Source organism: Periplaneta americana, chromosome 16 (genome assembly GCF_040183065.1).
Source record: "Periplaneta americana isolate PAMFEO1 chromosome 16, P.americana_PAMFEO1_priV1, whole genome shotgun sequence".
NCBI classification, from domain to species: Eukaryota; Metazoa; Arthropoda; class Insecta; order Blattodea; family Blattidae; genus Periplaneta; species Periplaneta americana.
In genome coordinates this window covers 122,485,440-122,510,914 of record NC_091132.1, presented here as the reverse complement: position 1 = coordinate 122,510,914, position 25,475 = coordinate 122,485,440, and the positions used below count along the sequence as shown (strand labels likewise).

General features: G+C 35.3%; 2 protein-coding genes across 4 annotated transcripts in view; one reads left to right on the top strand and one right to left on the bottom strand.

Annotated features, from left to right (window-relative positions):
• The window catches only part of nAChRalpha4 (nicotinic acetylcholine receptor alpha4), a 647,992-nt gene that overhangs the window by 550,844 nt on the left and 71,673 nt on the right, over nt 1-25,475 (bottom strand). The gene's annotated exons all lie outside the window — the stretch shown is intronic.
• The window catches only part of LOC138691194 (glucose dehydrogenase [FAD, quinone]-like), a 177,845-nt gene continuing 161,773 nt past the window's right edge, over nt 9,404-25,475 (top strand). Inside the window, exon 1 of one of the 2 annotated variants that reach the window (XM_069812977.1) lies at nt 9,404-9,624. The gene's annotated coding sequence lies outside the window, so the exon portion shown is untranslated. Of the gene's footprint in view, nt 9,625-15,561; nt 15,714-25,475 lie in introns of those variants that run through there. The other variant, XM_069812976.1, reaches the window with a different exon arrangement.

The window sequence follows — 25,475 nt, the reverse complement described above, 5'->3', positions numbered from 1 at the left end:
CTACATTTACACATAAATGGGATAATTAATTAGCCTACATTTAAAAATGCGGGGTATCAAACGTAAATCATGTTAATTCACTCCGTGTCACTGAACGTTATGCTCTTACGAACTTTCGAAGCATTTCTCACAAGCCGACAACAGAACCTATAGAATTAAAATCGAACGAGACAAAACTGGCTAATATGATGGGCAATTTATTTGGCTAAACTAACCTTGAGGTAGTTTCCTTCGTATTCCCTTTATACACCTTGCATATACGAATTTGTGACAGGTCAGGTTTGGTTGGTTTAAGCTTTTATTATGCCTAGACATATATGATCAACGACTAAACTGGCGTTGAGGTAGTTCCCTTCGTACTCCGCATATACACCTTGCATATACGAATCTGTGACAGGTTAGGTTTGGTTAGTTTAGGCTTTGTTATGCCTTGGATATACGATCAATTGCATTTCCACAAAAAATCAAATTCAACGATTTTCACTTCCCAAATCACCGAAACTACCTCAGCGCTAGTTTAACCCAAGCAACAGTCTCTCCACAAAAACATTCCTTATAAATGCAACGATTTTCACATCCGAAATCGCCGAAACTACTTCAGCGCTAGTTTCACCATCTTATTATAAATGATATAGTGATTACACGATTTAAATAATAATACCATTGGTTACCAATAATTTATCTTGTGTAAAATCCTGTCTGAACAATTGTTTTGTTTTTTAATTATTTTCCATTGTTTTTTCGAATACTTATGTTTCGTTAATTTTTATTCTGACTCACTATTATAATGTTAATGCACGACTTAAAATAATTTATCCATTATATTATATACAATAAAAAGGATCAATTTTTAAAACGATTAGGATAATCACATAACCTCAATTTCACCATATCCAACTACATTACAAAATTATCAACTGATTCCATATAATACAATCAACTACGATATAACCTCTTGGTATATCAGGTTAACTTTTTACATGTCACTGTTCAGTTAGGTTAGTATTTATTTGTTAATGGTACATGTACATAATTTATTTGTTGGATTTTCCCATATGAACCACTGATGTGTGGCGTGTATAGTGAAATCATATTCACATTGCACTGCTCTTCAATATTTCCTGTTAATTTTTATCGGTGTGACAAATTATCGGTGTAATTCATGCATATTGTGCTTACTTATCGATATAAAATATCGGTGTGACAAAATCACAGATAAAAGTCATAGATATTTAATTGTCACAGTCACAGTTGTCACAGATACTTGAAAATATCGTTTAAGCTCAACTCTAGGGTAGAGGAAGCGCAAAGAACGCTTGCCCATTTGACTGATGCGCAGAGAACGATATTCGGTCCTCGTGCCGCCATGCTCGTTACAGGGCTGCTATGAATCACCTAATGCTGATTACAGGGCGCATTCGAAAGCGCGGTCTTGAACTGTTCGTATCGAGGAGTGTTGCTGTGCAGTAGTGATGGGCGAAGTTGTTCTTTTCCCGGAACAGTTCCGACAGTTCCGGTTCCGAAAAAATACTATGTTCCAAATAACAGTTCCGAAATAACAGTCACCAGTGGTGATGAGTCGGAGTCGTTGAGTCGTTCAAACGAACGGTACAGTTCCCTCCCTCTTCACCATAGACAAATAACACCATGCAGCTCACACTGGAGCACTCATAGGCATGACACAGTACACATTCTTATGTATAGATGGCACTGCAATGCACATTCGAATCGATTTTGGAAAATTGCTGTGCATGCGGACAGAACTCAAAAGCTTAATGTTAGTAATTACACAGCTGTTGACTACAAGGATAGAATACAACACTTTGTTTTCGTACATAAAGTTATAAAGACATGGTAGCCAACTAAAAAAAAAATAACATAACATTTAAAACATATGGTATGTAATTTCTGTTCTCTCTATTACATAATAAAAAAAAACAAATCATTAATTTTTATTTTTACTTTTCTTAATGCACAGTTATAATAATAATAATAATAATAATAATAATAATAATAATAATAATAATAATAATAATAATAAATATTACAATTTCATAAATAAAAAAGATATATATTGGCAGTACTGAAACCTGGAAACCCCGCAGTGGGTTAGTAAAATGTTGGAATCGCATCTTTACCAAAGTGTAATTTAAACTTCGCATTAAACCTCGCTCTCCAAATCAGTACTTATATGGTTAGTTTCCAACAAATGATGCTATAACATTTTTGTCGTTCTTTGATAACATAGAAGATAGCACAAAAACTTGTGCTTGTCAGACTTAACCTCAACAAACGACATACAGACATTGTAACTAAACCACTCATTACCATTTACGATTTTAACCTTTGTATAGAATCAGCTGATCAATAAATTAATAATAGTATGCGTACTTTATGACTTTGTAGAATGTTTATAAAACAGAATTAGTCAACTAATGGTGAAATAAACCATAAAGCGGGAATGAATATTACAGATTATTAAATACTTACTATAACATTACAGATGATTGGCCAGTCTTACAAATGTTGATATTAAAGTTCGCGCCACCGCAAGGATTTCAATTTCCATGCGCCCCCCTCCAACCACGTGAGAGTTTCAAGTACCAACTTCATCCAACGAAGTTCCAAGTACAACATAAAGAACAACGAGAACAGTGTAACTGCAGCTGTCATTGGTTCATCGGAACAAGCTCCGACGGAACGTTATCTCGGAGTCGGAACATACCTTGTGCAACGCGGTACTGCGAGCCCGCAACAGCTGGGCAAGTGAGCAGCTCGGAGTCGGAACATTGTTATTTCGGAACAGGAGGTTCCGACCTACTGTTCATTTTTGCAACAGTTCCGAGGGAGTCGGAACATACCTTGTGCAACGCGGTACTGCGAGCCCGTAACAGCTGGGCAAGTGAGCAGCTCGGAGTCGGAACACTGTTATTTCGGAACAGGAGGTTCCGACCTACTGTTCATTTTTGCAACAGTTCCGAGACCGGAACAGTTCCAAAATAACTGTTGTGTTATTTTTTACCCATCTCTACTGTGCAGAGCGGGTAGAAGCCAGCGTGTGCTGTACATATTCTGCGTTTTATCCCTGATATCAGGAGTTTTATGTAGTTCAAAGTGTGTTTCTTAAATAACACAGTTCTGTACAACATTCTATATTGCCTACTTAACAATGCCCCCCCGTTTCGCTCTAAATTAGGAAGTGCTAATAAAATGTTACACAGTCTAACTAGGGAATTATTTATAACGTTTATAAATTTATGAAAAACGAAACAGGCTCCGCTCGTAACATAAGGAGTATATACAGATTAAAATAAACAGACCATAGTACCCTAGTTATCGGAACATTTTAATAAAATCGCATATTATTAGTGTTTTATTACAACGTTAAATATCAATTGGAACAAACATGTTACATATTTATACAATAGATTACGTAAATCAATTTATATCTTTGTAATAGTTCGGTCATATTTACCAATTAATATTTTAAGTCTCATTTATTTAGCTTTATTTCAATCCATTCTCCAGTATGGAATTTTGAGGGTGGGGACATGCATGTATTTCTAATCTCACTCCACTAATACTTATACAGAAAAGAATTATTAAAATATGCCTTAATAAACCAATTGATTACTCATCTGAGCTTTTGTTTACTGATTTTAATGGTTTGAAAATTAAACAGATTTATTATATTGCCTTATTAAACTTCATACATAAAAATCGTAATAAATTCAAATTGTATCATCATAAAAATGGAGCTAAAAGATCCGATTTTATACGACTAGAGGAACCAAAGTGTTTCACAAGCACAGCTCTTAGCCATGGTACCTACTTTGGTCCAAGGTTATACAATAAAATAATTTATAAATACCCAAATTTGGAAAATTTTAGTATCAGAAATTAAAAAAATAGCGTTAGGAATTTAATTTTTAAAGAATATATATAGATTTAATATGTATATGTATTTGTATGACTTAAATTGTTAAAATTGAAATCGTATTTTTAAATTTAATTTATTCCTGTAATTTTTTTTTCTTGACCCAGTTTGTGTCAAATAATTATCTTTGTGTTTATCTTTGTGTTTAGATATCTCCCTAAGCACGAGTTTTTTACTCCTTCAGGGAAGAACTGAGATTGTATTTTTGTCCATGTTATTTTATTAACAATAAACAATTATTACACGATTACATATTTCTTATAACATCTTTGTCATTTCATTCAGTGATTTTATATGTAAAAAATTCGTGCTTCTGTATTTTCAACAGTGTTATGTTATTAGTTACTCTGCAACAAGATTTACGTTACGTTACATGCGCTGTGATAACTCTCACTCGAAACATCAAGCCAGCCGACGACTGAGAATTGCCAATCGAATCGAAGCGAGGTCGAGTGCACTCTAACGTTTCCGAAAGTTCGCGCAGCTTTCCGTGGTAAGCTCTTCTTGCGTCTCCTCTACACATGTCGTGGATTTAAGAAACGTAAATACAAAAAATTCATCAATGAGAGGAGTCCAACACAAGTTTTTCATACCTATGGAATTTATTGTTTTATGTGCAGATTTTTGTGGATGCCTTGTGTAACTAGAGACCACAAGATTCTCCGATGGTCGAATTAGGATATACAATATATATATTAAGTAGCAGAAAATTGCAGCAGGAATGTCTGACATATTTGAAAATGTGAATGAATAATTATGCGAATTCGTGAACGCAGGCGTTCAAAATATGTACTATAAAATGTTTTATGCTCGACCATGCCTCGCTTGCGCTCGTTTCATAAACATCCTCGCGTCTTAATTACTATCATTATAGGCTAGTTGCATAATGCACTATTGCATGACTTTCAACTGACCAGTAAACGTATGCATTTGCCTACGAAACCTTGTCCTAATTATCTCACTCATACCATTTCTCCGATCACTGCTTGGCGACGTGCGGGACTGGTTTGTGGGTGTGTAAAGTTGCCCGCACGAAACCTGGATATGTTGCATGACATGGATGAAAAGGCGCCCACGCTTGGATTAGCGTAACATTGGACGTATGGTGGACGTAACACTAAGGATTCACCCTCTCTTTATAGGATAATAATAAGTAGACTTCGTTGAATTGCCACACGCAGCATGCCATCAGGTTGCCGATGTACGGTACTATAGAGGAGGTGAGCGACCGCCCGGTCTCGTATATAAGCAGTTCATGTTATGAGTTGTGACCGGTCCAAATAGATAGACCAGCTACAGCTAATGTATACCTATGTAAGTCCTCGTTTTTCCAAAACTGTGGTTGTTCAGTGCAGACAAGAATTCAATCAAACATACTACAATGAGAGTGTTGCTGTTCCAAACAATTGCCCCTGGAATACACTTACCCCCGCAGCCAGTCTTGACCCGTTGGAAAACGTGGTTGGATGCTGTTGATTATTATGCAGAATATTAAGGCAAAATAATGGAGGTAATTGATGCATTGGATAGCACAGACAGTTCCGCTGTTGCAGCAGTAAAATCATTGCGTTCTGAACAGCTATTGGAAGATATTCTGTTCATTGATTCTAATTTTAAAATCGTGTCCAAAAGCATCGTTAGAATGGTCTAAACTACAACTCTCAGAAGCCCTTAATATAGTGTATAAAGTATCACAAACCGTTGTCCAAAATAACAATTCACTAATTTCAGAAAAAGTAAAATGTAAGTTGAGAAACGTTATTGCTAAAAATTCTGCCTATTCACAACTTCGTATTATAAATTATGTACTATCAGGTCACGGCAAGACGTCTGAAGTTGGTGTACTAAAACGTAGTGACTTCCCGTTCTTGAAATATGCACCTAATACATCGTGTGATGTTGAACGTACATTTTCCCAATATAAAAACTGTTTGAGTGACCATCGGAAGAGGTTCACTTTGCAGTCGCTCAAAATGTACGTAACTCTTCGCTACAATGCACATATTCAAGGATGATGTGAGTATATTACATTAAATTTTAAGAGTTAATATATCTCACTATAAAATAATTGTGTATTTACATGTTTAGACATTTCCTAATTCAATGATCATTCATTATATTTCTTGAATGCAGGATACAGGTTTTATTGTAACCGTAGTATACTGCTCAGTGTTTACATCAGAGGCATACTCCATCCGTTGCACGCCCCCTTCTCATACAGTCTATACCGCGAGCGCAGTAAACCTTACGATTCTCGTGGCAATTCCACGAAGTCTAATAATAAGTAAGCATAAAAAACTGAAAGCCTGTCTCACATGGAGGCTAAGCTTAAATCTTATTCAATTGGAACTGTTCTATTTAACACAAATCGAAGTTAGTCTAATCGTATCTTATTTAACGTATGATTTATAGCAATACTCGCAAAAGAAAAAAATACATAGGTTGGATAAAAAGTAATGGCAACACTGCTGTCACGTGACGATGTTGTGTTCGAGAGTTGCCAGCTGTGTGGACATGAACAAGGACTGTTAGATGAGTTAGTGCAGCCAGCGGCGACAGTACTCTGTCAATTTACTGCATTGTGTAGAACGTTGGCTTTCATAGGGATAGTGCGAGCGCCCTAAGACCACGTTTACAAAACTAGAGCAACGTTCCTGGATCAAAATGAAGTAAGACGAGGTCGTAGTACACAAGAATGTTTTCAGGGACTGCATGAAGCATATTCCGATGCAGCGTTGCCATATTGCACAGTGGCACGATGGGTTAAAGCATTCCGGGAAGGCAGATATGCCATTCAGGAAAACCTCCGTACAGGACGACCCCGCGTGGAGAACAATACAGTTCAACTCCTTGCTTCCCTGTTGGATGCTGATCGCCGATGGACTGCTAGTGAGTTAGTAGCTGAAGCCTGAGTATGTCACAAAACTGTGCTCCACATTCTGCAAGACATTCTGTGTTACCGAGGTTTAACAATGGCACCGCTATTCAGTCGCACAGGCCTTGTTGAACCGGTACCAAAGGAAATATGACGACTTTCTTAGACGAATCGTCGCTATGGACGAAACCGGGGCTCGCTCATACCGAACTTGAAACGTCAATCAAATGAATGGAAGCATCCAGGTTCTTCTCGTTCGAAGAAAGTGCGCCCTACACAAAGTGCTGTGAAGGTGATGTTCATTGTGGCGTATCACATTGATGGGGTAATACTGCACCACGCTGTACCTCCAAGGCAGACGGAAAACGCGGACTACTGGAACATCCACCGTACTCACCCGATATGATCCCTGCGATTACGATCTTTTCACCAAAGTGGAAGAACCACTGCGAGGGACCCGGTACAATACCAGAGATGAACTTATCCGTGCTTTAGGGCGGTCAATACCGAACATCAACAAAGATGGACGCGCTGATGGTGTACGACGCCTTCCAAACATTTGGCAAAAGGTAATAAATAAGGGGGGCGACTATATGGAAGGTACGTAAATGTTGTACCCCTGTCAATAAAGCCATGTCAGAAATATCGAACTGTTGCCATTACTTTGTATCCAACCTTAGCAGTTAAAAACCACGTTAAAAGTAGTTTATCAAAGTATGACGATTAGGGAAAATCAGTATGTGAAATAATTATACGAAACATTGTTTAGTTATTCAGTTTCACTTGATTTTAAATTAATTATCCTCAACAGATATTGGAGAAAAATGGGATTATAAGGCTACAGTACATCAGTTATTCATAGCTTTCAAAAAGACACATGACTCGGTTAAGACAGAAGTTTTATATTATAATATCCTTATTGAATTTGGTATTCCCAAGAAACTAGTTCGATTAATTAAAATGTGTCTTAGTAAAATTTACAGCAGAGTTTGCATAGGACAAATTCTGATGCTTTTCCAATTCACTGCGGGCTAAAGCAAGGAGATGCACTATCACCTTTGCTTTTTAACTTCGCTCTAGAATATGCCATTAGTAAAGTTCAGGATAACAGAGAGGGTTTGGAATTGAACGGGTTACATCAGCTTCTTGTCTATGCGGATGACGTGAATATGTTAGGAGAAAATCCACAAACGATTAGGGGAAACACGGAAATTCTAGGAAGCAAGTAAACAGATAGATTTGGAAGTAAATCCTGAAAAAACAAAGTATATGATTATTTCTCGTGACAAGAATATTGTACGAAACGGAAATATAAAAATTGGAAATTTATCCTTCGAAGAGGAAGAAAAATTCAAATATCTTGGAGAAACAGTAAAAAATATGACACTCGGGAAGGAGATCAAACGCAGAATAAGCACGGGAAATGCGTGTTATTATTCGGTTGAGAAGCTTTTGTCATCTAGTCTGCTGTCAAAAAATCTGAAAGTTAGAATTTATAAAACAGTTACATTACCGGTTGTTCTGTATGGTTGTGAAACTTGGACTCTCAATTTGAGAAAGGAACAGAGATTAAGGGTATTTGAGAGTAAGGTTCTTAGGAAAATATTTGGGGCTAAGAGGGATTAAGTTACAGGAGAATGGAGAAAGTAATACAACGCAGAACTGCACGCATTGTATTCTTAATCTGACATAATTAGGAACATAAAATCCAGACGTTTGAGATGGGCAGGGCATGTAGCACGTATGGGCGAATCCAGAAATGCATATAGAGTGTTAGTTTGGAGACCGGAGGGATTAAGACCTTTGGGGAGGTTGAGACGTAGATGGGAGGATAATATTAAAATGGATTTAAGGGAGGTGGGATATGATGGTAGGTACTGGATTAATCTTACTCAGGGTGGGGACTGATGGCGGGCTTATGTGAGGGCGACAATGAACCTCCGGGTTCCTTGAAAGCCATTTGTAAGTAAGTATGTAAATAAATACACCTCTAAATATTATTTGTAAATTAATAAGTCGTTTTTTATGTAATGCCAAACGTCACGTTAGCGATATGGCCCTGTGAATACTACGTGCGCTTTTCAAACAAGCCGTCTATGGTTCTATTCTCTGCGTGGACGAACATTTATCTCCATCCCATGGGACTGGGTGTTTGTCCTCTGTTTTATACTTGTCCTGTGATGTCTCCGTGATGTCCTGCCTCGTGCTGACCACACAGTCAAAGACATCCGCAAATACGAGTCTGTTGTTGGTCAAAATGTGTATTCTCCTGTCACTGCATTGGAGTGTACGTGTACATACAGGAGGACGTTAAACAAGACAAAGAAACCAACAGAGAGAAAGAGAAAGAACTACTTTCGAAATTGTACCTGCAATTAGTTTCGCAAAACTGAAACACGATGTTGACAGCAACACAGCATTAGCTTCTAATCGTTTAATGACAGAAAACAACAGGTACTTGTTATTTCTTATCATTAGGTTTCCCCAACTTCACAGTTTTAAAAATGAGTTATCAGAACTTTCTGTTAGACCTTTCGTGACAAAATTCATATATATATCTGCACATGTTGTCAAGAGAAATACACGATAAGTAATATAAAAGCTGCATGTGTTTTGTGTCTCATAACTACACTTAAATTGTTTTACTATTATTTTTAGTGTTAAGTACTTAAATCTTGAAGTGCAGGTGCTTTCGATAAGAAAGAAATGAATATCACGTTTTACGAAGCTTATAATAAAAAGCGTTAGTTTCACAAGTTCTCTGTTTACTTCGTGTAAGTCAGGAACGCCCGTTTAGAAGAATAGCACAAGGGTGAGTCAAATGCCTTTTCTATGTTAAATTATTTTCATTCTAACTAACATGTAATATTTCTACTAGATTTAAAAATAATTTTATGCTCGACCATACCGAAATATAGTAATTATACACCTGGTAGTAGCCCTTTAATGCACCTCATTAAAGTACACCTATTCATTATAATTCAGTTGTTCAGCCAATGAGAAATCACCATTGTACCATTATAAAACCGCAAGTCTCGATTATTCTCGGATATGCAATCGAAAGACAATTAGCGAAAAGTCACGGAGGCTGGAAATCCAATACTGTCGCAGAAGTTTATGTTCTGTTACTATAATAATTAGCGTTAATTGTAAATAATATTCAAATAAATTCAATTTGTCATCTCGTTTTTCAATTCTAAATCAATGTCCATAAATAATATTCAAATAAATTCAATTTGTCATCTCGTTTTTCAATTCTAAATCAATGTCCAGGTTATATCAAGACTAATCTTCATGTTATTCTCTAGATTATATCAAGGTCAGTGAGATTCGTGCCTCGGAAAAAATCAATACTTTCGCGTCTGCGCACATCTCACAATTCAGGTCAGTTCCGCTCCTCACTTACATAACTATAACATGAATACTTATGAATAATTTCAAGTTAGAAATATGGTCGAGCATAAAAAGTCGAATAAAACTTGCCTATAATGGTAATTAAGACACTCTCATGAAAATTAATTACTACCATTATAGGCTCGTTGCATAATGTACTATTACGTTTTAAAAGCTATAATTTTGTTGTTAATTTTGTTAAAAAGTTCAGCCAAAACAGACTAGCTAACATCTATTACAAATGGATTGAAGTTTGATTCCAGAAAAGTACTTTCAAAATTGCAATGACCTAGCATGCATCACTTTTAAGACACGGCTCGACTAGTTTTTTCGATGTTGCTTAATTCGAAATACAGTGATTTATATTTGAAGTCTTTTTCTCGTATGCTCATACTTTCGAATCCAGTGAAAGTATTACTGTGTTTCCATGTTACGTGTAAATTAATGTTTTAAACGTTCATTAGCCATCAATTTTGCTGTCTACTTTATTTATCCTCTTTTTGAAAAGTAATTGGTTAGTCATAACACAAGAGAATGTTAACTGAGAAGAGGTTTAATCCTTTGTTTTAAGATATAGAAAGGTGATTTGTGTTGTACCGTGACCTGTCGAGTGTAGTCAATGAACAGGGACATCATTTTATTTTTACTTCAATTTTTATTGTACCTGAGTTTTTGAATGTACTTCACTCCCACCCCTTCTCTACTAATGAAGTTCAACCGTCCTCCACACAGATACAAGAACACATATACAGTCATAGTAGCCTTACGGTCATAGTAAACAGTACGTTCAAAAATATGTTCGCGTTTTCCAGGGACGAAAGAACTTTCAATATTGAATCATTTACGCACAGGTACTGTCCTCCATTTGCCTACGTCGTATCCCGATTTCCCCACCAGCTTTTATTCGCCAGCTAGTGGCTGGGCTGTCTTAGCTCTTTTCTGAGAACATTAATTTCTGTTAGGAATTGGACGTCTACGTAATATTATACAACTGTTCAAAATAACTTAAATGGAAGGCCCTCGTTAAGTAATTAACTGTCACGTGATTTCCTCCCTTTCTACGATCCTACGACATAAACACTTGGACGGACATGAGATAGTATGTTTGAGTAATTTTATCTTTTCGGATCGGGCAGAAGTGAAGATTTAATTTACAGTACGCAAGGTACTCTTTTATAGAGTAGGTACAGAATCATTTCAACATGAGTTACTAGTACGAAGGATGAAACTGTAATTAGTCTATAGTGCGATAATATGCACTTTAGAACTGAAGCCTGTATCGAAATGAACGGCCACCATTTTCAGAAATGTGTTTAAATATCCATATTATGATTATTTTTCAATTTAACTTCATTCTCTATATTGTACGCTAATGTGCTCTAGACAGTATAATATACATTGCATAATGAATACGTCCACATGGACAGCTCAGTTCGTGAGTAAAAACACTCATTGTAAATACTGTACTGGATTTTGATTAAACAAAACCTAATGGAAATGATCAAACTCAAAAGCGCGATATTTCCTAGTTTACGTAAATGGATTAACTACTTTTCTTCTCTCCTATACCTAGTAAAGTGATATGTGTGTATATTACGCCAGTATCATCGAACTCCAGTCGTGGAAGGGGGTAGCAAACGGCGTTGATCCAGAGGTATAGCCAGGTTAATATTAAAAATGTTAGTAAAAATAAAATGATGTCCCTATATTAATAAAATTTCTCTTTTTTTTTTTTCCTCTGTAAAAAATCTAGTTATCTCGTTCTTGCATTCAGGTAAGGATTTGATAGTGCTGGAAAACTGTTTAATTATGGAGATTTATTGTAGTTTATTTAGTAGCATATTGAATATAGACAAAAGGATTATTTTGTAAATAACGATGTAAATCTGCACAGAAAGGTTTACAAATGAATAGAATTTTAGCATTAAAATATTTCTTTCATATTTTCATATTCTGCTAAAATAAATGTCATATTTTGGCAAAAGTGTCTTCATATTCTACCGATGTTCAGTAATCACACTGCCACTGCATCTAAAATGCTTTTATGTTGCAATATTTAATTTTTAACTTTGCTCTAGAATATACCATTAGGAAAATCCAGAATAACAAAAGGTTTGGAATTGAACGGGTTACATTAGCTCCTTGTCTATGCAGATGACGTGAATATGTTAGGAGAAAATCGACATAGGGAAAACACGGGAATTTTATTTGAAGCAAGTGAAGAGATTAATTTTTTCGGAGTTTATTCCCAAACCTAAGTATATGATTATGTCTCGTGACTAGAACATAGTACGAAATAGAAATACAAAAATTGGAAATTTATCCTTTGAAAATGTGGAAAAATTCAGGAACCTTGGAGCAACAGTAACAAATGTAAATTATACTCGAGAGGAAATAAACGCATAATAAATATGGAAAATGCCTGTTATTATTCGATTGACCCAGACTGCTCTCGAAAAAACTGAAAGTTAGAATTTATAAAACAGTTATATTATCGATTGTTCTGTATGGTTGTGAAACTTGAGACAGGAGACAGGAACAGAGGTTAAGAGTGTTTGAGAGTAAGGTACTTAGGAAAATATTTGGGACTTGGATGAAGTTACAGGAGAATGGAGAATGTTACACAACGCAGAACTGCACGCATTGTATTCTTCACGTAACAAAATGAGGAACATTAAATCCAGGCGTTTGAGGTGGGCAGGGCATGTAGCAGGTATGGGTGAATCCAGAAATGCATACAGTGTGCTAGTTGGAAAACCTGATGGGAAAAGACCTTTGGGGAGGACGAGACGTAGATGGGAGAATATTATTTAAACGGATTTGAAGGAGGTGGGACTTAATGCTATGGACTGGATTAATCTTGCTCAGGATAGGGACCGATGGCGGGCTTATGTGATGGCGACAGTGAACTCCGGGGTCCTTAAAAGCCAGTAAGTAAGTAATTATGTGCCAACAATATAGAACCGAATAAAGGTTTGTTGTCGATATAGTTTTTTAACTTTTATTTGATGTTTACTGACGAGAACCCATTTTTTTGTTGTCAAAATGTTGCCAATATGATCTTGGCAAAATTGGCAATATTTTATAACATTCTTGTTGAGAACACATGCTAACTATCAATAATCATACGCTGGTGCAAATGGGTCTTAATAAATACTTAATATGAACAAACTAACCTGACTGTTGAGAGAAAAAAAGTGTGACTAAATTTTTCAATTCCGGAACTGAAAACTGTCCTCCTGTAACACTGTACAACAAAGAACTTCCTGAAGCAAACGATGTTAAATATTTAGGTATGCATTTAGATCGCCGCTTGACATGGCGTGAACATATTGAAACTTAAACTTAAAGAATTAAATTTAAAACATCAAAAATCTATTGGTTATTGGGACCTAAATCAAAACTGTCATTATAAAATAAACTTCTTGTTTATAAAGTCATACTAAAACCAATCTGGACATACGGCATCCAAATGTGGGGAACTGCTAGCAACTCAAACATTGAAATACTGCAGAGGTATCAGTCCAAAACTTTACGTTCCATTGTCACTGCACCATGGTATGTCCGTAATGATGTCATTCATCATGATCTAAACATTTCAACTGTAAAAGAAGAAATCTCTAAGTTCAGCAAAAAATATTTGCACCAATTAAATCAACATCCGAATCATCATGCATTAAATTTACTGGATAATAGTCAAACAATAAGAGGACTTAAAAGGACCAATGCTCTTGACCTTCCATTCATTTTTACTACAGCTATTTTAAACATTGTTATTTTTCTTTTGGAGTGTTGTCATGGGATAACATCTCCACTCATTTCATATTATTTTATAATATTTACTTATTGTCTATAGGGATATCCTGAACTAGCACCAACAGATAGCGCGCGTGTACTTTGCGGGATGCGCTTTGCGTGTGCATTTGTTTTCCAATATATAAACATTGAGGATTTACGTAGTGTATTAGTATATTAAATACTCTTAAAAACAACTGAAAATGCCAAATTTTTGTTCTGTTCCTATTTGTAAAAACCAGGGAAAGCTTTTTGCGTTCAGTCAGATCCCGAAAGATTCTGAATACATGCTTTCAACCTTAAAAAAATATAACTAATTAAATTACGCATATTAAACAAAAATAATTACTTCACGTAAAGAATTGCTGGCTACAGTTTCATTTTGGAAGAGGGAACATATGCAACCTCGACAGCAAGCTATGTTAGCTTAGTTGTATTCAGTAATTGTAGGAGTGCTCGAAGTTCACGACTGCATTTTACAATGGAACGATACTTGGCCTACAGTAAACTATCGATGAATTGGGATGTTTATTATCTAGAACGATCCGTAATGAAAAAATATATAGGCCTATAAATAATACTCTATGCAACTTATTGCAACAATATTTTAACTTCAAATTTTCAAAATCATCCTACATAGTATTCAAAACTGAATGTCCTTAACCTACAAAACGCACGAATAATCGTGATACTACTACGATCATATTGTATTATTCTATTAAAAATTGGATTTGTTCTTTCTGCAATTAGAGAAAAAAGTACGAGGAATTCAAGCCCCGTAGTCCCTTTCGTAAAAAAAAAGACATTGGTGGCTGCATATCCTATTTGTCGCGTACTTACAGTACTTATGGTTAAAGAGGCAATATTCACCTTCGACAAAGATCCTTCTTTTTTTTATTCTTGCACCTCGTTCTCAAAGTTCTCATTTACGTTCATGAACATTCAATTTACTCGTATCTATATTTTGCATACTGCAGATTTCTCCAACCATCTCTTAAGGGGAATAGATCAGTATTATCCAAGTTTACGCTATTATTTATTGTAAATTAAATTAGATTATGAGGTAAGAAAATACTGATTTGTATTAAATTATAATAGGTTTTACAAAATAATTTTAAATATAATTTTGACACGCACAGAAAACCAACAAGCGGGAGAACGTAATGAACTGTAGCGTATGACACAGAGTCCTGTGCCGCATGGAACGCTCCTACCATCTAACGGTAAAACTTCGCGTAAGATATCCCTATTGTAGACATTGTAAATGTGGCATAATTGTTAAAAAAAAATGTCAACAAGTTGAACGATAGTAAGTGATAAGTTTAACCTCCCTATAGTCCCGATGTCCAGAGTCATATTCTGGTACAAAGCAGTAAAACAATTAGGCGCACTCCATGTTAAGTTGCGCACTTCGTATACTTTATGTCACTATGTCAGAAACTCGCCCAGTAATTAATAACAACATAAGATTTATTCCTGAACCTACTTACGCTCTTTGTTTTGACATGCTACCGTGATTTATTGCGCCATCGGCCATATTGGGACTTGCGAGGGTTTATGTAGACGTGTGTTTCAAACATTTGTGTCAGTTTCCTTGCAAAAAGAAGGAACTGTGTAGCTTCGAATTTAAATAGTTCTTCACTAAGATATGATTGATTTGTTTTCTACCATACAAAGAAAGGCGATCGAATTTGTCTCAGAATAACAGAAAAGGTAAGTGGGCTCTTACAAAGTTGCAGACTTGTTTAAATCTTCGTTGTATTTTCAATTGCATAGTAAATATGGATCATAAAAACTTGAAATTTAATACTTAAGGGAGCTGATACAGTAGCGGTGATGCAGATTGTAAACCTTTCACAAAATGTTAAATATCTCAAGAGATATTCAGTGGACTTTTCTCATTTTTTGTACACAAATAAGTGGTATTTGGGCCTCTCATTTGGCATCAACAAATTTATAATTATCGTATTAGTTTATTATTTTTATTTACACAATTTGAGGCAAATAATTTGCTGCTATTTTTCAAACTAAAACATGATATCTCTTGAACTAATTGTCCAAACTGTTTCAAATTTTCAGCAAATCTGTAGCCATTCAAACTGTAGAGGATGAACTACTTTCATAGATATATAAGCACAATTTCATACATTTTAAGTAGATAATGTAAAATAAAAATTAATTTTTTCGTTATGACAGAATAAAAAAATGTAATCATTCATCAACTTTATAACCTAGGATAATCACTGTGGTTCATCCTCTAACACTGCATTTCTGGAGTCTGAAATGAAAAAGAAACTTAGAATTTCAAAAGTTGTTGGGGAGATATGTTTTTTCATTTTATGTAGCAGCAAATTATTTTCTTTAAATTGTGTAAATAAAAATAATAAACTAATAAGATAATTATAATTTGTTGATGCCAAAGGAGAGGCCCAAATACCACTTCTTTGTGTATAAAACATGAGAAAGATCCACTGAATTATTTCTGAGATATTTAAACTTTTGTGAAAGGTTTACAGTCTGAAGCACCGCTACTATATCAGCCCCCTTAAAGTTTTGTGATTGATGTGAAAACGGCAATTACATTTTATCATGATTCAATTGTAATCTTTATATTTGTATGTTATGTAATTGAAGGGTTCAGATCCATAGTGGGCCAAGCGCCATTGATTAAAAACGAGAAAGCAATGGTTAAAGTTAAGTGGATACCATTGTTTAATGAAGACTGACATACCATTTAATTTTAATGTTTATACTTTATGTTACTTGCTATATGTTTCCATTGAATTATGGTAATAGCTTCATTTTAACTCTTGTTTTCTACGGTTTTAGTACGCTTGGCCTACTATGGTTCTTAATCCTTCAATTATGATTAAAAATACAAATATGTTGTACCAATCACCAATGAGTTCGATTTATAAGAAAAGTTGAATGAAATACTTTGTTAAAACCTATTTTCTGTAAATTGAAAATTTTGAAAAGAACTGGATCAAAATCGTGGTGACAAGTAAGGGATAGCAATAAAAATTCTTATAGATGTGGAATTATCGGTAACATTATTAGCTATTTCTTGTAACATCTTTGTCATTTCATTCAGTGATTTTATATGTAAAAAAATGTGTGTTTCTGTATTTTCAACAATTACATATTTCTTATAACATCTTTGCCATTTCATTCGGTGAGTTTATATGTAAAAAAATCGTGCTTCTGTATTTTCAACAATGTTATGTTATTAGTTACTCTGCAACAAGGTCTAGGTTACGTTACATGCGCTGTGATAAATCTCACTCGAAACATCAAGCCAGCAGACGACTGAGGACTATCGACAGTTTGCCAATCGAATCGAATCGAAGCGAGGTCGAGTGCACGCGAACGTTTCCGAAAGTTCGCGCAGCTTTCCGTGGCAAGCTCTTCTTGCGTCTACTCTAACAAGAATAATTGAAACATAAATGCAGTCATAATGTGAGGGATGAGCTCTGTCTTTTATTAAGAATAAATGTTTATTTTCATGTCCTTTATGACGTCAGAAAAGTAAAAATAGTTATTCTGTTACACTCAGTGTAATCTTGGAATCGTCACACCGCTATTTCCCTAACTTGCCACACCGCAGCGTCTGCTCCACAATGCTATAGCACAGCAGGAGAGTGATCGCACTTCCTACTTCTAATCTCTACGATCTCGGTTTAATATTTCAATCATAATTAGATATGCATAGTGGTTACTAAATACCGTCTGCGAACAGGAGGGAGTGATGGAAGACAAATTAAAGACGGAATTGGAGATGGAAATTGTCATGCTAATAGAGCGAGTCCCCAGTGTTCTATGCGCCTAATCCGCAGGTTGTTTCCAACATTTAATTTATTATTCATTATTCCACGCTATAATTTTATTGTTATTCTTTCGTTTCTATAACAAATATGCACATATCTGGTAGGAATATAACGGTCAGTTTGTTTCGGACGACGAAAGGTGGTGTACTGCTGGATACGGTGCCTACGTCTTAAGACAGATGGCCGGTTTGTCCAAGTACTGTTAGAACACTTAACGACTGTTAAACCGTCAACACTTTGTTATATACAGTATTTCCATTTGTTCAACACCAGTTTGGCTTAACAGATTCTTAACCGTTTGTTAACTTTAAATGTAGGATTTCAGGCCGTTAACTCATTTAACAAATAGTTAAACATGGCGGATAACACCACAGCTGTTCAGACAAAGTTGTGAAAATAACATGTAATATTTCTCTTTGAGGAATGTTTAGAGTAAGGGCCGGTTTCACCAAGCTTCGGTAAATCTGTCCAAATGAAACATTAACTAGTACTGAACATTAAAATATTTACACGAGTACGTTTGTATACGACTTGTCTCCGTAGACAGCCGAGCAGCTATACTGGGTGTTCATTTCAAAGTGTGTCATGACGTCACTGTTGTGAGTCAGCGATTTGAAGCGAGTTTCAGCTTTTATGTCAGAGAAGTTGCCTATTAATCAAGGCGTTCAATCTGAACTTGAGAACGTATACGGTATAACTTGAATGTCGTAGCAACAGATGGCGGTCTGTAAAGTCTGTGTGCTACCATAACCTCTTTCGAACTGTGTTTTGCGCGGGCAAGTCGTACGCAGGGTATTTGTTTATCATCGATTGCGTACGGCAACATTCCACAACACAAATCAAAATGCTCCGTGTCCATGTTGACCGTCCAAGTTAACAAATACGTAAGTAATCGTCTTAACCCTCTCCCCATATCCCGACAGTAAGAAAAAAATTCACTTCAGTACGTGTTTCCAAACAGTTCACATTCTTGCCACTACTGGCGTTACCCTACGTATCGGTAAGTAATCTTCAGAATGAACGCCGTGCTTGCTAGGCAACTTCTCTCGCATTTAGGTAATACGCTTCTGCGGAAGTGTAGGAAGATTGAATTCTCTAGGCTCATCGGCTAGCCACATGACGACATACAGCGAGCCATGACACATTTCGAACTGAACACCCAGTATGTGCCTCGTCGCGCTGGTTACGTCATATTTCTCCGTTGGAGCAGTCAGTAGAGAGTTGGCTTGTCATGTCAGGGGTCCGTGTTCGATTCTCGGCGATAACTCTTTTTTTTATTAACGTAACTAATTTTTATACATGTTACCTTTCTTCTTTTTTTTAATTTTGTGTACTGGAACGAATTATTTCACAACTCTGGCTCCACTAGGAGAATTTAAAAAACTCTTGGGAGATTAATTTTCTTCCCGAAATAAAACGAAGATAAACAAATTAAAGAAAAATAAAAGAAATACACATGTGGATCTAATACATTGTCTACATGCCACCGGCGTCTATCACTGCCTTGCATTTTCGGGGCATTGAGTCCACCAGATCGCGGAAATTGTTCTGGTCCTTAGCGAAATTTTCCCGGGTAATCAGAACTTGATCCCAGAACTGATCTGGATTTTGAGGTGGAATGTCTCGATATTTGTCAATCCTCCTCTTTTTCATGCTTTTCCGTGAACCGTCTTTGAACGTTTATGGCGGTGTGCGCGAGGTGATTATCCTGCTGGAAAATTAAATTTCCATAGGAAAGAAAAAGATTATAAATTCCAAGAATCCAGCTCTTTCGCTTCTGTTTTGAAGCCAGTGCAAACATATCTTATCGCTAGCTATAATATAATTCTAATAAGTGAAAGTTAATATACCAATTAAGTTTCGTTGTTTGAATGCACATTATGTATTAATTTACTAATATTTCTTAGGTTAATCACTTTCATGTCTTAAAATAAAACTCAGTTGTATGTTACCTAGTTGAAATAGGTCACTTGTTCCAATTCACCAGCTACTATTAAATCTAGATTCTATGTTACTGGCTCTTCAACTATAGCCGATGTCAATGGTGCTTCAAAATACGCAGTGAATAAATAATAAAATGTTTCAGCAGCAATTACTTCTTTAGGACGAAATTACATATAATTTATACATAGACCTGAATTAGAGAATTTTATATGATACGGAATTCTCCTCGGAGTTTTGTGTACAGTTGACTACACACACATTCCTGTAATTATATTGTCACCTGGTGGTCATAATGCTGAGATTTTTGTAAACAGAAGTTCATATTTATCAACAGTAATCTCACTAGACGTTTTGATTTATCTAGAGAAAATCAAAACTCGAGTGGGGTTTAATTGACTATTACACGATTAGAAGAAAGTATATAAAGATTAGAAGTAACGAAGTACTCCAATACAATAAAATATTAATTGACTTACGAAAATACAACTGTCTTCAAATGTAGTATTGTACCATCTCAGCATTACAAATATTACGCTAGATGCCAATAGTGAGCAATGCCTTCTCGTCGAGAAGTTCTCGATCTATTATACACGATGGCAATGTTACTAGTCAAGAAGACTTTGTTGATTCAGTTTCATTTTTATTAAAATGCAACATTCCACTTCAATTATCCTATTCCCAGTAATCAACGTCACTTGACAGATGATTTTCAATAAATCTTAATATTAAACAATCTCTGATACATGACTATCCATAATATCATATAGCAGAAGCTATAACATAACCTAACTAATATACCGTACACAAGTGTTAGAAAAGTTTTAATTAACGACGATGACATAAAAAATAAACATGAATAATTTTAAAAGGAATAATTAATGAATGTGCAATTTTCAAATTTGAATGTGGTTGGTGGTTCAATTGATGTTATATTGGACGTGTGCGTAATAGAAGTGGAACTCGTTGATTTAGGCCTACATGGTGTATTCAACTTATTCAGAATTTCCGAATGAACAATTTTAAAAGGAATAATTATTGAGTGTACAATTTTCAAATTTGAATGTGGTTGGTGGTTCAATTGATGCTATTTTGGACGTGTGCGTAATAGAAGTGGAACTCGTTGATTTAGGCCTACATGGTGTATTCAACTTAATCAGGATTTCCGAATGGTGCTCTTCATTTATTTGTAAATCGGATTTCAGAAGATGCATGGGTATGATCAGTGATTTTTATTAATTCTTGTTCTTGAATGCCAATGCGAGTCGTATTTGAAACTGCTGTGCATCGACTGGAGTGGTTTGTAATTTTATATATATATATATATTTTTTTTCTTTTTCTTTTTTGACGTCCAGACCAGCGCAGTGTCAAATGTTGACAAACAAAGAAACAAATGCTAGGGACGCGATAAAATTAAACAAATGCTAGGGACGCGATAAAATTAAACAAATGCTTGGGACGCGATAAAATTGTGCGATAAGCAGCCATGATTGGTTGAAATACGTCCTTTCGTACCGTTTTATTGGTCAAAAGTAGTATGACGTAGTAAGAGTGTAATAGTCGTTATAAAATATAACCATACTTATAATAATTATTATTATTCAATATTAGTCGATGCAACTTTCATTTATCAACTCTCTGCACTGTATGAACCATGGCTACTGTAACAGGTTACGATTTTACTCATGTTTCATGACTTACTCTACAGTACAGAATTTAAATAATAATATCAGCCATAAGAAGTTGTCTTATATATGCAAAATCATTACCAACTGCTGTTGAGTAGTTAGAATAGTATTAACGACAGTTAAAGTTAAGTGTTGGTCATTTTAAACAAAATTATGTTGGAAAAATGGAAAACATCTTAACAAAACGTTAAAAATAAACCAGCTGTTAATTTAACATTTGTTAAGCCAAATTAAACATTACTTGGAAAAACTGGCCAAGAGAGTAGTTAATTTGAACAGATTCTAGGGTAACTGAGCATACAGTTAACTTATTCTGCAGAACTGCCTGTGCTGTTGTTTAGTCAACGTTCCATGTATTCTGCTAAATACCAGAATTCGTACATACAGTAGCACAATTACTGAAAACATGCCCGTGCAAGATTTCACTGGTTCAAAGAAAGAATAATCCCGATAGTAACGTCAAAATCCATCTTTGTAATGAATTAAGTTTATGCGGTCTGTTCATGAAGGAATTGTCAACCCAGAACTGATATTCTTTAGTGAAAAAAAAAACGTGGCTTCACTTATCGGGTTAAGTGCATTCCCAACTGATTTTTTTTTTTTTTTTTTAAGTTTCGAAGCAACTCCTCAGTTATGCGAGTGTCCATTACAAGATATCTTTAACGTCTTTCATGGCATTGTACAAGAAGAACTGGAGCTAGTGTGCAATAATTTATTGAAGCTTGTCTGTGAACAGGTAGAGATCTTTTCGAATAATTATTGTAATTTGAAGTAAGAATAAATACTATATTACAGTATTTAATTATACCCTCAATTTGATTTATGTTTTGAGAGCAGTCTCAATGCGTACTTGACGGTGAAAGCGGCTTCCATTACGCCGCGGCATATGGAGGAGTAACAACAACTGCTGGTGCTTGTTGGGTGCTCTCGAGATAGGAAGCTTTATATGAAACGAATGATGATAAAAACTGGTTCCCCAGCTGAAAACAGCAATCGTATAATAGTAAATACATAACACTTTGAGTACCATAGCAGCCAAAATAAACATAGTTCGGATTAAAATTGGCGTCATTACGGAAGTACCGTAGAAGAGGGTAAAGTCGATCAAAATTTTGAAAATTTTTTATGATATCGAGGTTATGCAATCTCTGAAAATAGCATTTTGTCTTCATATCCTTCACTTATGAAGGCACGTTACAAGAACTGAATTACAACCTATCAAAAACTGATTTTTTTTATTTGACTTCTGATCGAAGTTACCTGCTTAAATAGGGTAAAGTCGATCAAAATTGAATTATTAGTTTAAGATCGATTTTAAAATATTGCGGAGTAAAGTCGATCACTGTTTATGTTTTTAAAAAACAAATTAAGTATATTACATATATTTTATTCGTTATAAGGGGTGTAAAAAAAAACAATCTCCAATATATGCCTAAAGCATTATATAGTGTATCTTTTGATACCGTGATCATACTATTCGAAACAATTAGGCCTATAGGTCTCCACTGTACAAACGTGACTATGATTGCCAACTTATAAAACATAAAAACACATTTTAATACTTCACATACCAACAAACAAAGATTTAAGAATTCAAATTTACATTGAAATACCACACTTCAATTATAATCTAAAATGCAATTCAACATTGCTCAGGTTTATATCAGATGTTATTTGAAATCTTCCCCTCCTCATGCCATTTTAGAAACTACGTTGTTCCCATCATCAGGTACAAAGGGGTGTACAAAATATTTTCTTTTGGGAGTGCTTCTCTTACGCAAGAAATTCACCACAATTTTGTCTTCATCTTTCCCCACTATCCCATTAATATAAGTTATACTATGACACTTTTCTGTTTATAAGTGTTAGTTTGAGGTATTTCGGTGAACAATTTATTCTTCCTTATGGTCCTATCTGCTTCGAGTAGATCGATGGCATGATCGACTTAACCATATAAAGGTACAATTTTTGTTAAAATAAACTTTCAATACTAGCATTTACGAACAGCAAAACTATTATTTCAGGATATAATCACAGTCTACTATATACATTCACGAAGCTTGAGTTTTGAGGATGCTAGAAACAATAGACTGTGACGGTACTATTTTCCATTGCCTGCAATGAGGCGATATTAGCGATCCTAGTGGTGAGAAACTATCTAATGTTTGCATATTTACCACGTATTGAGCTTCGCGACTGTATATACTAGACTGTGATACAATCTCAACGAAAATTACTTACGTATACTTCCTGTCTCCTTTCACTGCTGACGATAATTTAGAGTTTGTAAGACTTTGTTTTCATTTAAGAGAAAAAGTTGAGAATAACAATTTTCACTTCAACGGTAATTACAGTGTTCCCATTGTTGGCATTCGCAGGCTTTTTGTTGTCCCTCTCGCTTACATTTGCAATGTCAGGCAATGAAGTCAGCATAACAAAATTTTAACAAGTAACTGAGAAAATATATAATTTTCAATAAAAATCGCAATTCATCGATTATACACCCACTGATTGACTTTATCCACTTCTAGGGTATATGAAAATGTAACCGATAGACAGGAAATTACGGTAACGAAGATGTAAATACCACACCTCATGTGTGTCTGCACAGAAACGTCATAATTACAAGGAATATATCAAATGGGAGAAAGAAGAGGTCCTAGGACATGGAAGACAATGGAAAAATGCCTCTGTTTAGAAACAGGCTGGTCGTATAAAACAAAGAGAACAAAATGTCTTAAGATTTCCAGAGATGTGACTGGCGATTGCGACAACCATGACGATTACTACAACTCTGGTGATGTTAGTAACGATACTCGTCCAAAGGGCCCGAAACACCAAATCCACAGGCAAGTCTCCTCAGGTATGAGCGAAAAGTATCGAGGCTTTAGGCCTTGAGACAAGTCTCCAGACTTCTAGGTCTGCTTGAAATTTTCCAACTGTAGCCCTCTCCAAATCAAGCGGCAGAAAAATTGAACATAGGAACAAGCGATACTGCAAGCATCTGGTATAGATTTCATTGTTACGTTATGCAGATCTCTGCAGTGAAATGGCGGCAAGCTATGAAAAGTACGATTCAAGGAACTATTATCAAGGTTTTTTTAGAATAGCTATATAGAAATGTGGTAAATCTTTTCCATTCTTATGGAAAATCAAAAAATTATAATAACACTTATGAAGCGACACTTTGAAAACAGCGCAAAGAATCGCAAACAAACGAATGCAAAACCATGGAGGAATTGTACAGGGACATCATTTTATTTTTACTAACATTTATAATATTAATGTGGCTATACCTTTCGATTAACGATTAAGACCCGGAAACACCGTTTGCTATCTCCTTCCACGACTGGAGTTCGATGATACTGGCGTAATATACAAACAAATCACTTTACTAGGTATAGGAGGGAAGAAAAGTAGTTCATCCATTTACGTAAACTAGGAAATATCGCGATTTTTAGTTTGATAATTTTCATTAGGTTTTTGTTTAATCAAAATACAGTACAATATTAACAATGAGTGTTTTTACTCACGAACCGAGCTGTCCATGCGGACGTATTCATTATGCAGTGTACATTATACTGTCTACAGCACATTAGCGTACACTATAGAGAATGAAGTTCAGTTGAAAAATAATCATAATATGGATATTTAAACACATTTTTCAAAATGGTGGCCGTTCATTTCTATACAGGCTTCAGTTCTAATGTGTGTAATTCCAATTACCAGTTTCGTCCTTCGTACTAGTAACTCATGTTGAAATAATTCTGTACCTACTCTGTAAAAGTGTACCTTACGTACTGTAAATTCAATCTTCACTTCTGCTCGATCCGAAAATATAAAATTATTCAGACATGCTATCTACTGTCCGTCCAGGTGGTTATGCCGCAGGATCGTATAAAGGGGGAAAATCACATAACAGTTAATTACTTAACGAGGCCCTTTTATTTAAGCTGTTTTAAACAGTTGTATGGGTATAATATTACTTAGACGTCCAATTCCTAACATAAATTAATGT